The 13194-nt window shown below is 41.4% G+C and overlaps 1 protein-coding gene across 5 annotated transcripts in view; it reads right to left on the bottom strand.

Annotated features, from left to right (window-relative positions):
* The window catches only part of BLOC1S5 (biogenesis of lysosomal organelles complex 1 subunit 5), a 137583-nt gene that overhangs the window by 70117 nt on the left and 54272 nt on the right, over positions 1-13194 (bottom strand). The window contains exon 4 of one of the 5 annotated variants that reach the window (XR_013373750.1): positions 9162-9296. The exons of the other annotated variants lie outside the window; for them this stretch is intronic. The gene's annotated coding sequence lies outside the window, so the exon portion shown is untranslated. The remainder of the gene's footprint in view (positions 1-9161; positions 9297-13194) is intronic. 5 annotated transcript variants of the gene reach the window in all.

Here is a 13194-nt window from a genome sequence, read left to right as displayed (position 1 = left end):
CTGGCCACATCCTGAGTGTTCAATAGTCATGTGGAGTTAACGGCTACCACACTGGACAGCACAGATACAGCACATTTCCATCACTGCAAACAGTAAATGGAATGGGTCTCTTAAAAAGGTTGCAAGTGTCAATGGATTTGGGGGGGAAAAAAAAAGGAATTATAATTCAATGGAATGAGAGGTGTTTTTTTGTTTTGTTTTGTTTTTAAGTTCACTTGGAACTTTCTAGCATGTAATTAAGTCAAACAATAAAGATGGAGATACACTTTCTTCTGGCTTTGGGTGTTTGGATGACCAACTGTTGGAACTGTGTCTGTGGGGTATGCAAGACGCTGCGCCCCTGTGTCCAGCTACCAGATGGGCCTGGGGTCACTAACTGTGTCGTCTCCAGGTCTTCCAGGCGCTGCTTGATGGAAAAGGCCCCTTCAAAGCAAAGCACCGAAATAAGGATGCACATTCATCCTGCAATTTAACAATTGGCCTGTCTGCCTACTATTGGATTCCATAATATGAGAGAAATCCCATTGAACAAGAGGGTCCTTTTATTCACGTGATGAGACGTAAAGGTCTGCCCTTGACCTGATCACACGAGAGGCACAGCATGGAGTCATTCTGCAGTGATTTTGCTAAGTGCAACTTCTCTTGCTCACATTGCCATAGTATGCTTTTCTACACTCCATTTACTTGCTCAAAATCCAAGTCAATTTGATACATTCTACTGTTAATCTTAAAACGCAAGACAGATGTACACGGAAGGGTGCAGTATTTCTTGCATCATGTGAATAAATGAGACCAGTAACAATGTCAAACCTGTAACTGCGGCTAAATGAGATTGGTAGGCGCTAGTTTATGTCTTCTGTCTACCCCCTGGTGGAGGGACTCATTACAAGTTGTAGCCAAAGAAGGATAAAAAAGAGAAAAAAAAGCATGAATTATTTCCTGAGTATCTATTCAGTCCCTCCCTCAATAATCTAGCGTTGGCTGTTTATAGGAGATTGCCAGCTCCGCAGGAGAAGAACTGAAACCCATTAATTCCCTTTGAACATGTTCTTTCCTGGGAATGTCAGGAGCAGAACAACAGCGGGAGGGCTGCCCTGCCAAAATGCTTAACTCTGAACTCAAGGGGCCATCACTCTGGGTGCAAAAAAAAAAAAAAAAAAAAAAAAAGAGTTATGAGCTTTGCTGCCCTGTCAGGTCTGGAATCCTTCCCTTGGCCATGGATAATACCTAATGATTCAGAGGAAGTACTGTCAATTCTTCAAAGTGAACCTAGCTAATTGTGTAATGTTATTCTGAGGCATTGGAAGAAGCCAAAAAAGAGGCTGGGGAGAAACTCCTTCCTTTGTAATGATCAGCTTACATCCTGCACCATCAGATTTGATTATCCTTATCTTTTCTTGCATAACCACAAATGTTATGACTGGACATAAGTGACCAGACTTCCCCCCCAAAAAAAAGCTCCAGCCACAATATTTGACTCCATGACTGCCTGTGGTGGTAAATTCCTTAGCCTGGCCACATGCCGTGTGAACAGCCATTTCCTTTGATTTATTCATTTGCCAGTTCTTAGCGCTATCAGGTGCCCCCTGGTTCCCACATTAGAGAACGAGGCCAAAAGAAAGGTCTGTTTATCTTGCATCATCTTTCTTTCTTTCTTTCTTTTTTTTTTTTTTAAAGATTTATGTATTTATTTGAGAGGGAGAGCACATGGGTGGGGGGAGGGGCAGAGGGAGAGAATCTGCAGCTGACTCCCTGCTAAGCATGGAGCCAGGAGGCAATGATTCAACTCGGGGCTCACCACCTGAGATCATGACCTGAGCCAGAACCAAGGGTTGGACGCCTCACCGACCGAGCCACCCAGGCACTTCTTACCCCTTTTCATCTAGGCAACTTAACCTAAATAGACTCTAACCTCTTTTTCTCATGGTGCATAGTAATTTTAAAAATTAATCCAGTTTTTTTACCTTAAAAAAGGGAATTAATTTTTTAAAGCTGCCTTTAAAAAAATGGAATAATACATGGACCTAATTAAAATCTTTAGGCATTACAATAAATGAAAAAAGCAAGTTATCTCTCCCATTGCAGACCCTTGGCTTTCCAATCCCCACCCCAAGGCAGTAGGATCCCACCAGCTGCTAGAGTATACTGCAGAGATATCCAAACCCATAGATTCTTGCTTTTCCTTTTTTTTAAATGCATTTTCACATATCTTGGAAATCATTCCATTTTGTCTGTGACATTATCTTTTCTTCATGGCTGCATCGTATACTAATTTGAATATGAATAATTTATTTAACTAAGTAAGTTCCAAATTGATGGATATTTACGTGTTCCCAGTGGTTTGCTCACATATGAAAAGCCCCAACAAAGATCTTTGTATATATATGCCTTAATATACAAATATGAGTATGTGTATTTGACATGTTCTAAATATTCCCAGATCGCCCTCCAAAGATGTTATGTTAATTTCTACTCTTACCAACTCTACCTAAGAGTCCTCATCTCCCACAATCTTCCATCAAATGCTAGTTCTACCTGAAAAATCACACACGGTGTAGGATCCTCCAAATAAACACTGAGTCCTGACACTGAACATTCTACTCTGGTAAAACCAATCTCACCTGCGAAAGCTCTATTACTTGATAGAGAAAAAGAAGTAAAATGAAAGATGAAACAAATAAAATGGGTTACAGGAACAAACAACTAGAGCCACCTAGAGGTTCCTGGGTTTTAGTACCACCAAGTTTGTGAACTGTTCAATCTGTACCAGTAATTGTGTGTGTGTGTGCTTTTGAGGGGTGGAGGTGGAGAGAGGAATCCACAATTTTCATTAGATTCCTAAAATGATCTACTTCTGCCAAAAGGCTAGGAATCAGTAACCTACATAATAAAAAAAAAAGAGAGAGAGAGAAAGACATAGAAGTAAAACTGCACACAAGTCCAAGTGCCTGATTGTAAGGCCTAATGTGGATATACTAAATAACACTGCAAACTTAGAACTATTAAGACATAAAATAATGAAATCACACTAGAGCTAGAATGGCTTCTCAAATTCTGGATTAGTTTCTTAAAACTTTTTTCTTTAAACTCAATTTAGTTAATTTATGGTGTATTATTAGCTTCAAGGGTGGAATTTAGTGATTCATCAGTTGCACACAACACCCAGTGCTCTTATCACGTGCCCTCCCTAATGCCCGTCACCCAGTTACCCCATCCCCCCCACCTCCCCTCCAGCAACCCTGTTTGTTTCCTAGAGTTAGTTAACAGTCTCTCTCATGGCTTGCCTCCCTCTGTTTTTATCTTACTCTGTTTTTCCTTCCCTTCCCCTATGTTCATCCGTTTTGTTTCTTAAAATCCACAAGATTAGAAAACATTTCAAAAACAAAATATGTGGCCCAATGTAGTTTTGTCCAAGTTCTATGACATCAGGCAGAGATGTTCATAAAAAAATAACTTATGCTCTGCTATTATTTTGTAAGAATATATTTTTAAAAGATTTTATTTACTCATGAGAGACACACAGGCAGAGACACAGGCAGAGGGAGAAGCAGGCTCCATGCAGGGAGCCCGATGTGGGACTCGATCCCAGGTCCCCGGGGTCACGTCCTGGGCCAAAGTAGATGCTCAACTGCTGAGCCATCAGGCGTCCCTTGTAAGAATATTTTAACATCGAAAAGTAGGAAAGATGCAGCTTTAGAGTAAAAGGCAGAGTCCTTAAACTGAGTACAATTAACTCTGTTTAAAAGTCCCTACACTGACCCTCATTTTCTCACTTCAGTCGTCTGACCCAAGGATCTGAATGGTGCAGGCAGCGAAACTCGGTCTCGTATCATCACTACCTGTGGACTGGCACTTGGAAATTACTGGAATCAGGGCCTGGCTCTTACATTCATGAAAGCCAGGGCTCCCTGCTCAACTGAAAAACCCAGAGGAACGAGCACCAGATTTTGAGTCCTGGGTTTGCCATTAATTAAGTCACTTAACCTCTCTTTGAACTTCAGTTCTTGACATCACATGAGAAGACTTACACCTTCCCTGCTGTTTCACAGGACTGACAGGTTCAAATAAAACAAGTAGGTGAGCAAGTGTTTTTTTTTTCTTTCGAAAAGTATAATGTGAGATGAACTTTAAGTACTAACACATATTAAGAAGAAACAAAAATCCAAAGAAATATTTCCTGAGCATTGCTAAAGTGCCAGATACTGTTTTATTTGAAGATTTATTTTATTATTTATTTGAGAGAGAGAGAGCCAGAGTGTGTAGCAAGTGGGAGGGGCAGAGGGAGTGAGGGAGAGAATTTCAAGCTGACTCCCTGCTGAGTGTGGAGCCCAGCTCGGGGCTCCATCCCAGGACCCTGGGATCATGACCTGAGCCAAAACCAAGAGTCGGATGCTTAATGGACTGTGCAGCCAGGTGCCCCTAAAGTGCCAGACACTGTTTTATACAATATTACCCCCTCTAGTCCTTGTAGCCACCAGATGAGGGAAGCTGCAGCGGAGGGAGGATAAAGTAATGTGCTAGGTTTATTCAACTGGTGAGGAGTAAGGTGAGGACTTGACTCCCTGGCTGCCTGGTTCTAATTCCATATTCTTAGTCATCACCACAACACACTTTCCTACTTGATCATATAATTATTACTATTATTATTATTATTACAATTCTTGTAGATTTTAATTCCAGCTCCTGGCTGAACATACAGTAATTATTAATCATTGGCCAGACTTAGGCTCCTCTGGTAGATCAGCAATACCTACAGATGATAGCTTTTAGTTTAATAACAAAGGATTTGCGGGATGCCTGGGTGGCTCAGTGGTTGAGCTTCTGCCTATGGCTCAGGGCGTGATTCCGGGGTCCCAGGATCGAGTCCCACATCGGGCTTCCCTCGGGGAGCCTGCTTCTCCTTCTGCCTGTGTCTCTGCCTCTCTCTGTGTGTCTCTCATGAATAAATAAACAAAATCTTAAAAGGAAATAACAAAGGATTTGCTTAGGAATCATTCTGCTAACGTGTCACTTTTTTTTTTTAAATATCAACCTGTGTAGCTTGCTGTTAAGATCTAGCCGGTGTAACCACCAGCCCACATTGCTAAGAAAGAAGACTGGGCATTATTATATTCAAAGTGGACATATATCACTGGGTAAAAATGTAAAAAAAAAAGGGGGGGCGTATAGGTTATGAAATTCAAAATGTGAAGTCAGTGTGAGAAGTGTTGATTCAATTTACTAAATCTTTAGTAAATTATAGTTAGGCATTACAACAGTACCCCATCCCTCACCCTCCCCTCCTGCCACTCAGCCAGCAGGTGTCCCTGGGGGACAGGTCTCCAGAGGTCTGGAAGGGGCAGCAGCTCAGAAGCAGTGGGGAGGCCAGGACATGTTTGGGGCACAGTCCAGGCCGCAGGAAGAGGAGAGATTTATGGGCACCGGTGAGGCTGGCTGAAGCCAAAAAACTATTAAGGGACTCTGCAGTAGACTGGTTTTTCTCATTCATTTTGTTTTGTGATTTATCTAGGATAGAACATCATTGATTTTCTTCTTTTACTCAAGACAGGTCATCTTTAGTTAAAGTTGAATGCAGCTTTGGTAGTTTAAGGTCTAGAGCAGAGAAACCATGGCGGGGCAGCACTAGTGGGCAGGGTCCACCAGCAGCAAGGACGGCATGGAGAGCCCACTAGTCCTGTTGTGCACTGAGCAATGTGGTGCCACTAGGACCAGCATCCCCCATATGTGCCCTTTCTTTTGACTTTCTGTGACTTGCCCCCAAGCAGGACCACATACCATGTGCTTTACCTGGCGGCTTCCCAAGCAGACTCCCAGCAACCCCCGCCCCCATCCATCCCAACCCCATACAGGTTTACAGCAACACTTTTACCTTGCCCTTCTCCTGTCCATAGACAAGCTGGCTCTGCTGGTCCCTGTGGCATCTCTCCCCTAAGGTCTTCTATAACTCACTTCCATATGATTTGTCCCATCACTCTTTCATTACTTCATCAACCCAACCCTTCAGGCATGTGGGCAACTTTACACTTTTCTTTAGCCATAGAATGCTTGCTCTTACCCTGCGTGGAATTTTCAAAGTACTCCCTTTGCAAGGTGATATAATACCAAGTATGTAGACTTCGGAGTCAGACAAGATAGAGATGAGAATCTCAAACACTCTCTCTCTCTCTGTTTGTGTGTGTTTACACACACACACACACACATATATATTTAATTTACTTAAATATAGAGAGATATATTTAAACATTTGTTAACTGGATACAGTACATCAGAAACAGCTTGATTCTTTGTCTCGTAAATTAAACCTATGAGGCAGCTATTCTTACTTCCCCCCAGTTTATAGGTGAAAATGCTGAAAATGCTGAAGCACAAAGAAATTAAGCACAGCCAGTTGGCAGAGGAGCTGGGATTCAAATCCCAAAACGCCCGGAACTCAGAGCCCCTGATCTTGGCCATTACTGATTCCCAACTCACTAGCTGTATCGTATTAGCTTGAGCAAGCTGCTGAATCTGTCCAATCCTTAACACCCTCCCGTATAAAACACTCTCCTGAATAAATGCCCACTCTGCTGGATGAATGAGATAATGTATACGAAGCTACTATCAAGCAATCTGGCATTCAAGAGGCTCCAAAAATGGTTTGTGTCCCTTTTCTTTTCTGTCCAGTTACATTCTACTCATCTTTCACATTCAGTCACGTCCATGAAGCCTCCTTGGAAGAAAGAATGAACTATTCCAGCCTACAGTGATTTCTCCCTCCTGTATAACCCAAGAGTTCTAAATTTTAGTTTTAAATTGTGTTCCAACTATTTCATTTAGGTTAGCTTTTGCTTTTCCATCTAAAATAATTTCTAGGCAGTAGCAACCTATTTACCTTCATTTACGTCCCCTGAGCTTTGCAAAATACATCATAAGAACTAGATAAATGTTGGCTGCACCAGCAATGCAGCCCCCTGGATACTAAGATAGATCTTGCTTTAGAACAATTGCATTCTATCTTAGAAAATGCTTATAGAAAAGTATTATGGTCAATACAGATTCATAATTTATCATTTATCCAGCCTGGGTAGCAAGGAGTTGAAAATGAGGAACAGGGATCCCTGGGTGGCGCAGCGGTTTGGCGCCTGCCTTTGGCCCAGGGCGCGATCCTGGAGATCCGGGATCGAATCCCACGTCGGGCTCCCGGTGCATGGAGCTTGCTTCTCCCTCTGCCTGTGTCTCTGCCTCTCTCTCTTTCACTGTGTGCCTATCATGAATAAATAAAAATTAAAAAAAAAAAAAAAAAAGAAAATGAGGAACAAGTTCTAATTTAACTTTCTTTCTGTGGTGTACCTGGTTGTTGAAGGCTAACAAACTCTTGGTATCTAGGAAGCTATACTCTATTACTGAACCGCTGTACTACTGAGGAATCCATGTCGGTACTAGAAAACATTAATAGCACCCATCCTTAAATATGTATGGCAGCAATTAGGATTTCAGGGCTTCATGGACGTGTTAATTATTCATAGCTGGTGATTTCCCTCTGAGGTAATTATAAGGACTATTAAAGTAACTGGAATTTGTAGAATTGGCTAACTATTGTGTTAAGCCAATCCTGGGAGTGAGCCAAGATAAGAGGCCAAAAATGATTCCACTGATACAAACCACAACCAAAACAACAAAGACAACTGATTTAAGGCTCCAGACATAGTCCATTCTCTCTAAGTTCTTAAATTAGACTGAAGACCACCAAAACCTGGCCCGGCACACTCCACAGAAGCAACAAAGTGCCAAGACCTCCTGCCTGGCTCTCTTCCAACCAGAAAGACTACTTTAACCACAATCCACACATGGTCTGCTTTCCCTCAAGACCTGTGTGATGGCACAGGCCCTACTTTTGTTTTTAGTTGTTGTCATGGACTCTTCTTTAGATGTTCTTAATTTTATCTATTACCATTTCTAATTGACCATTTCCAGCTACAGTTTCTCAATTTGAGTCTCTTGGCTTGAAAAGGGTCAGTGGGAGTCAAAAGACAAGACCAAGTGGGTGAATAATTCTTTCATGTGGACACAGGACCAACAGGAGGAGTTAGATGAAGGCTGCCAACCATACTGGTTGGCCAAGTAAGGGCCAGGCTAAATGGAAAGGTATCTTAAAGGAAGAAAACCTCAATATAGCTATTTCTACTATTCCTGAAGAGCTGGTCAATTTCTAAATCAATCAGAAATAAATAATTTCAAATGCAAAATTTCACACTACACTTCTAAAAGTTACATATTTCGCTACAGAACATGACCAGCAATTTGATTCTGATGGATCATAATGAAGAGACACTAAATCAATACCTCTGCTTCCAGGGAGAAGATGGATGAATACCTAAACAAGCCAGACTGAAATTAGTCTACCCTACTGTGAAAAACTTCGGAGACAGCGTACGCAACCTCCCTAAGTAATGTAACGTGTCGCGAGTTTCTCTTCATTCTGCTAAATGTCACTCCTTGTGACACTTACATACAATATATTATACCTCTTATTTCGTCAATGGAGTGTGTCGATATAAAGGCCAGTATTCAGATAAAATTTCAAACAGGCAATCTTCTGGAAGTTTCCAAAGGTATATAGTTGGCATAGTCCAAAGTATATAGGCTCAAAGTCCAAACGACTGTCCCCAGGTTTTCAGGACACAAAGAAGAAAACCTGTGATGAAATCCTTTATTATGCCAGTTTTCCTTCAGATGAGAATTCCAGAAGGCAATGTCTAAATATTAGAAGTCTTTATTTCTCTTGTTTGCCATGAACACGATGAGGCTACCTCGGTGATGTCCAGATTGTTAAGGATCACAGAGAAGCCAGTTCTTATTGTGAATATCTCACAAGCCGCACTAAATATAAAGGACCCACAGGGTTCAAAAAGCTCTCACACTACTCAAAAACATGTTTTGATGAAATGGATAGTAATGCTGTCTAGAAAGTGTACACTTCTTTTGGAGAGCCTGAAACAGGAGCCCCAAATTCTCTTAAGGAGTAAAAGAAAAACAATGCCATAAATAAGCATAGTTCGAGAAGCTGCAGGTAATCTCTGAGATGGTTCCCAGAAGTGGACAAGAAAGGACCCAAGGCCACCATCTCATAAGAGGCTAAATAACGCAGAGCGGTGTTCCCAAAGCAAAGACAAACAACTTACCCAGCCAGAGCCCCTCTTAGTAACGCCAAGTGGGTAGTAATTCATTACTGCTGGTCACTGGATTCCAGCGGAGGAAACTGAAATGTCATACCTTCATTCACAACACCGGCTCATGGAATTATTTTTTCCGGATTCCTTGGGAAGTTAAAGTATTTGAGAAGAATATCAGGAACTGTTGTTTCAGCCTGTTTTGGGAGTAGATAATTGCCTTCCAACTCCATTATTTCAGGAAATGATGTGTGCGGCATTGTTCTTGGATGGGGGTAGCTCTGTGGTTTAGCAAGACCCATACATGCTTATTAAACAAAACAAAACAAAAGCACGCAGTCTAAGTCACTTCGCTGAACTCAGACTTTTTGAATCTGGGCTCTAGATAAGAGGCTGGCCCCAGACAACCTACCCACATACCAATAACATTCTTCTGAAAGGGTGTAAGCAAAACTTGTTTTGAGAAATGAGAAATTTCACCAAAATTACTAAATGTGGTAATAAATAACGCTGGTACATTAAGTGCTGTCAAAATTGGTTCAGCAAAGACCTATTTGAAAGGCGAGGTTTTTCTCTAATTTGGGTCTGAATCAAAGACCAGCCTGGGAGCTAGAAGTAAAACATTTCATCCTGAGAAGTACCTTTGATTCCATGGAATATATTAGCCGATCTTCCTGAAATGTGACATCATTTGTGGTACCAGCTGTATGGGTGTGCCATCTAAGGATTTACAAAACTAGTATTTCTTTTGCTTTAATATGTATTTTAAGATCATAGAAAGCAGTCTAATCCAGCTAAGTGCCTCAAGGGGAACTGCTATGGACTTCACTTTAAGAAGCTTAAACTGTTTACAATCATGATCTATCAACATTTTTATGGATGGATTGCAAAGAATAAATTCCCAGATGGACATCTAGAATCAATGGTGATGATGCTGATGATGATAAAACTGTTAAAAAACAAACATTAAATATGGCACTTATACGTCAGGCTATGTTGTAAATATATTACATAAGTTAGCTCATTTAACCCTTAGAACAAACTTATGAGGTAAGTTTTGATACTTTTACCACCCCTATTTTACAGATAAGGAAACTGAGGTACAGAGCAGCAAAGTAACTTACCCATGGTCCCCTAATTAATAAGGAGTCAAGATAGAACTGAACTCACAGTGAATACTCTCACCACCTCAGTTATCCCATCTCTCATGGTTCTCAGACACTTCTGTCTGACTCAGACAATAGTCGTATCTCCTAATAGATTGGTTTGTTAATGAATTGGGAAGTACTGAAAATTTTCTAGTTGGAGTCTCTATTCTCTATTATGACTCAACATTAGTTTCCAATAGTTGTTGTAGAGAATTCATTTCCCTTTGAACAGTATATTACTATAGGTAGGATGTCAGCAAATAGAAAGCCATCTCTATGAAGTATCCAGGCCTGGCATTGTCATTCAAATGTTTAAGGATGTACTATTAAATGTTTAAGGATGTACTACCTTTAAAGGTTTTTAAAAAATCCATTACCAAATGCAGAATTAAGTTATTTTTTTTAAAGATTTTATTTATTTATTTATTCACGAGAGACAGAGAGAGGGAGGCAGAGACATAGGCAGAGAGGGAAGCAGGCTCCATGCAGGGAGCCTGACGTGGGACTCGATCCCGGGTCTCCAGGATCACGCCCTGGGCTGAAGGTGACGCTTAACCGCTGAGCCAGAATTAAGTTATTAAGAAATCCCTCAGTTCTTCCATATTACACTTTAAAAAAATCAGGTGTGAAGAAATTCAGAGTGCTAGACTACAGCATATCCTTCCATCCATCGACCCACCCAACTATTTACCCATCCATCCATCCATCCATCCATCCATCCATCCATCCACCCATCTAATCAATGAGTCCCATATGCCAGGCACTAAGAGTACAGAACGGGTGAGACAGACGAGGGGCCTGCCCTCATGGAGCTCATATTTCAGTCAGGGGACATTAAACACAAATGTGAGGGAACTATTTTAGACTGAGTGATCCAGGAAGGCCTCTCTGAGGGGGTGATGTTTGAACAGAGAGCTAAAGAAAGTGAAGGAGGGAGTCTTAATTGGATATGGTGAAAAAGCATGTTGGGCAGGGGCACCTAGGTGGGAATGGGGTTGGGTATGTTTGAAGATCAGCAAGAAAGCCAGTGTAACTAGATGAAACTAAGCAAGGTGCACAGGGACAGAAGATAAAATGTGACATAGACAGGACCTCACTGGCCATGCCAATGAGTATAGATTTTGTTGAGTGGGAGAGGCCATCATTAGTTTTAAGCAGGTGAATGACCATGACAATGCTTTCTAAGACACATGGCTGCAGTGAGGGAAATGAATCAGTGGGGAACAAGAGCAAATGCAAGGAGACTGGTTAAGAAGCAGGAGTCTAGGAGAAAAACCCGATAGTGGCTTAGACCAGAATTGCAGCAGTGAGCTGGTAAAATCAGGCGGTTAGATTTGGGATATATTATGAAGGCAGAGCCAACGTGGCTACCTGGTGTCCTGGATGTGGTGTGTGACAGAAGAACCAAGCACACTGCCTAGATTTCGATCCACGCAACTGCATAAACAGTGGGATCTCATCCTGAGATTTGGAAGACTGGGGGAGGAACAGTTTGGGAGCAAGAGGCATCAAGAGTTCTGTTTAGACACTGAAGCTTGATACCTGTTAGCTATCTAAGTAGAGATGCTCATCGGGCAGATTTTTGAATGGGTGAGGGGAAGAGTCAGCTATAAATTGGGCTGGTTAAAGTCATGGCTGTTGGGAAGAGAATAGGTTGGAGGTCTGACCCTGAGGCACATATAAAATTAGAGGCTGGAAAGAAGAGGAATATCTAGAGAGGCGGAAGGCATACTGGGAATATATGGCGATCAGAGAGCCAAGTGAAGACAGTGTTTCTAGAAGGAGGGAGTAATCAACTGTGTCAACTGCTGAGATAGATTACTATGAATTCAGGACCAAGCATTGGATTTGGCTTGATAGGGGTTGCTGCTGACCTTGACAAGAGGGGGTTCAATGGAGGAGTGGTACTGAAAAGGAGGCTAGAAAGGCCTCAAGGGACTATAAGGTAAGTGCAGACAGCCGCAAATATTCAGGCATTTTACTCTAAATGTGAGCAGATAAATGGAGCAGTAGCTAAGGGTAAATGTGGAGCCTCTGGAGGGCATCTGGGGTCTAGGTGGTAGTTTTAACACATTTGTAATTCGTTAAATTAATGATTTTGCAATGGTCTCTAAATTTTTCTCTCTTCATCTGAAAAACAGGAAATAAAAGAAATAAAATTAGTTTAACTTAACTAATGTTTGAAACATGCATTTTTCTTCTGCATACATTTAATCAAGGTTTTGTTTTGTTGCTTTTTTAAAATACAAGGTAGCATACAAATGGGCATCTAGACTTGGCTCAGCCAGTCAGGTGGCCGCAGCAACTATGAGTATCGCCTCCTATTTTCCTGTTACTATAATCATTTTCCTTTCCCTGATCAGATAATCTGGTTTATAAAACATAACTCACAAAAAAATAAAATAAAATAAGATTAAAATAAAATAAAATAAAATAAAATAAAATAAAATAAAATAAAATAATCTCACTCATTTTAGGCTCAAGCACTCCTATCAAGAGGACTCCCTGACTAGCTCCATGTGGTACGGGTTATCTGTAACCCCAACCCACCAGGAATGCTAAGTGTAACTAGATTTCTGAAAATCCAGAAGAGAAACGGAGGGTGGGGGGGGGGGAGAGGTCCTCAGCCCCACCGGTCCTAAGAATCTCCGCTTTCTCAGGTGATGGGCAGTAATGTCCACGCATTCCAGGACTCAAGTACAGTCTCACTCTGTGTCCTCAAGAAGATACTTATGTGAGATTATAAGACAATAAACCCAAGATCAACACAAGAGCTACACGTCATATATCAGATACAGGAAGGTGTTTTGTTATCATCTTATAGCCACTGGGACCTGGGATCTCCACCACCAATCTAACGCACTTCACGATAACCTAGGTCTGTGATAGCAGGACCA

The sequence above is a fragment of the Canis aureus genome, chromosome 37 (genome assembly GCF_053574225.1).
Source record: "Canis aureus isolate CA01 chromosome 37, VMU_Caureus_v.1.0, whole genome shotgun sequence".
In the NCBI taxonomy this organism is placed as follows: domain Eukaryota; kingdom Metazoa; phylum Chordata; class Mammalia; order Carnivora; family Canidae; genus Canis; species Canis aureus.
The sequence above is the reverse complement of the archived record's forward strand: the minus strand, read 5'-3'. Positions and strand labels throughout refer to the sequence as shown.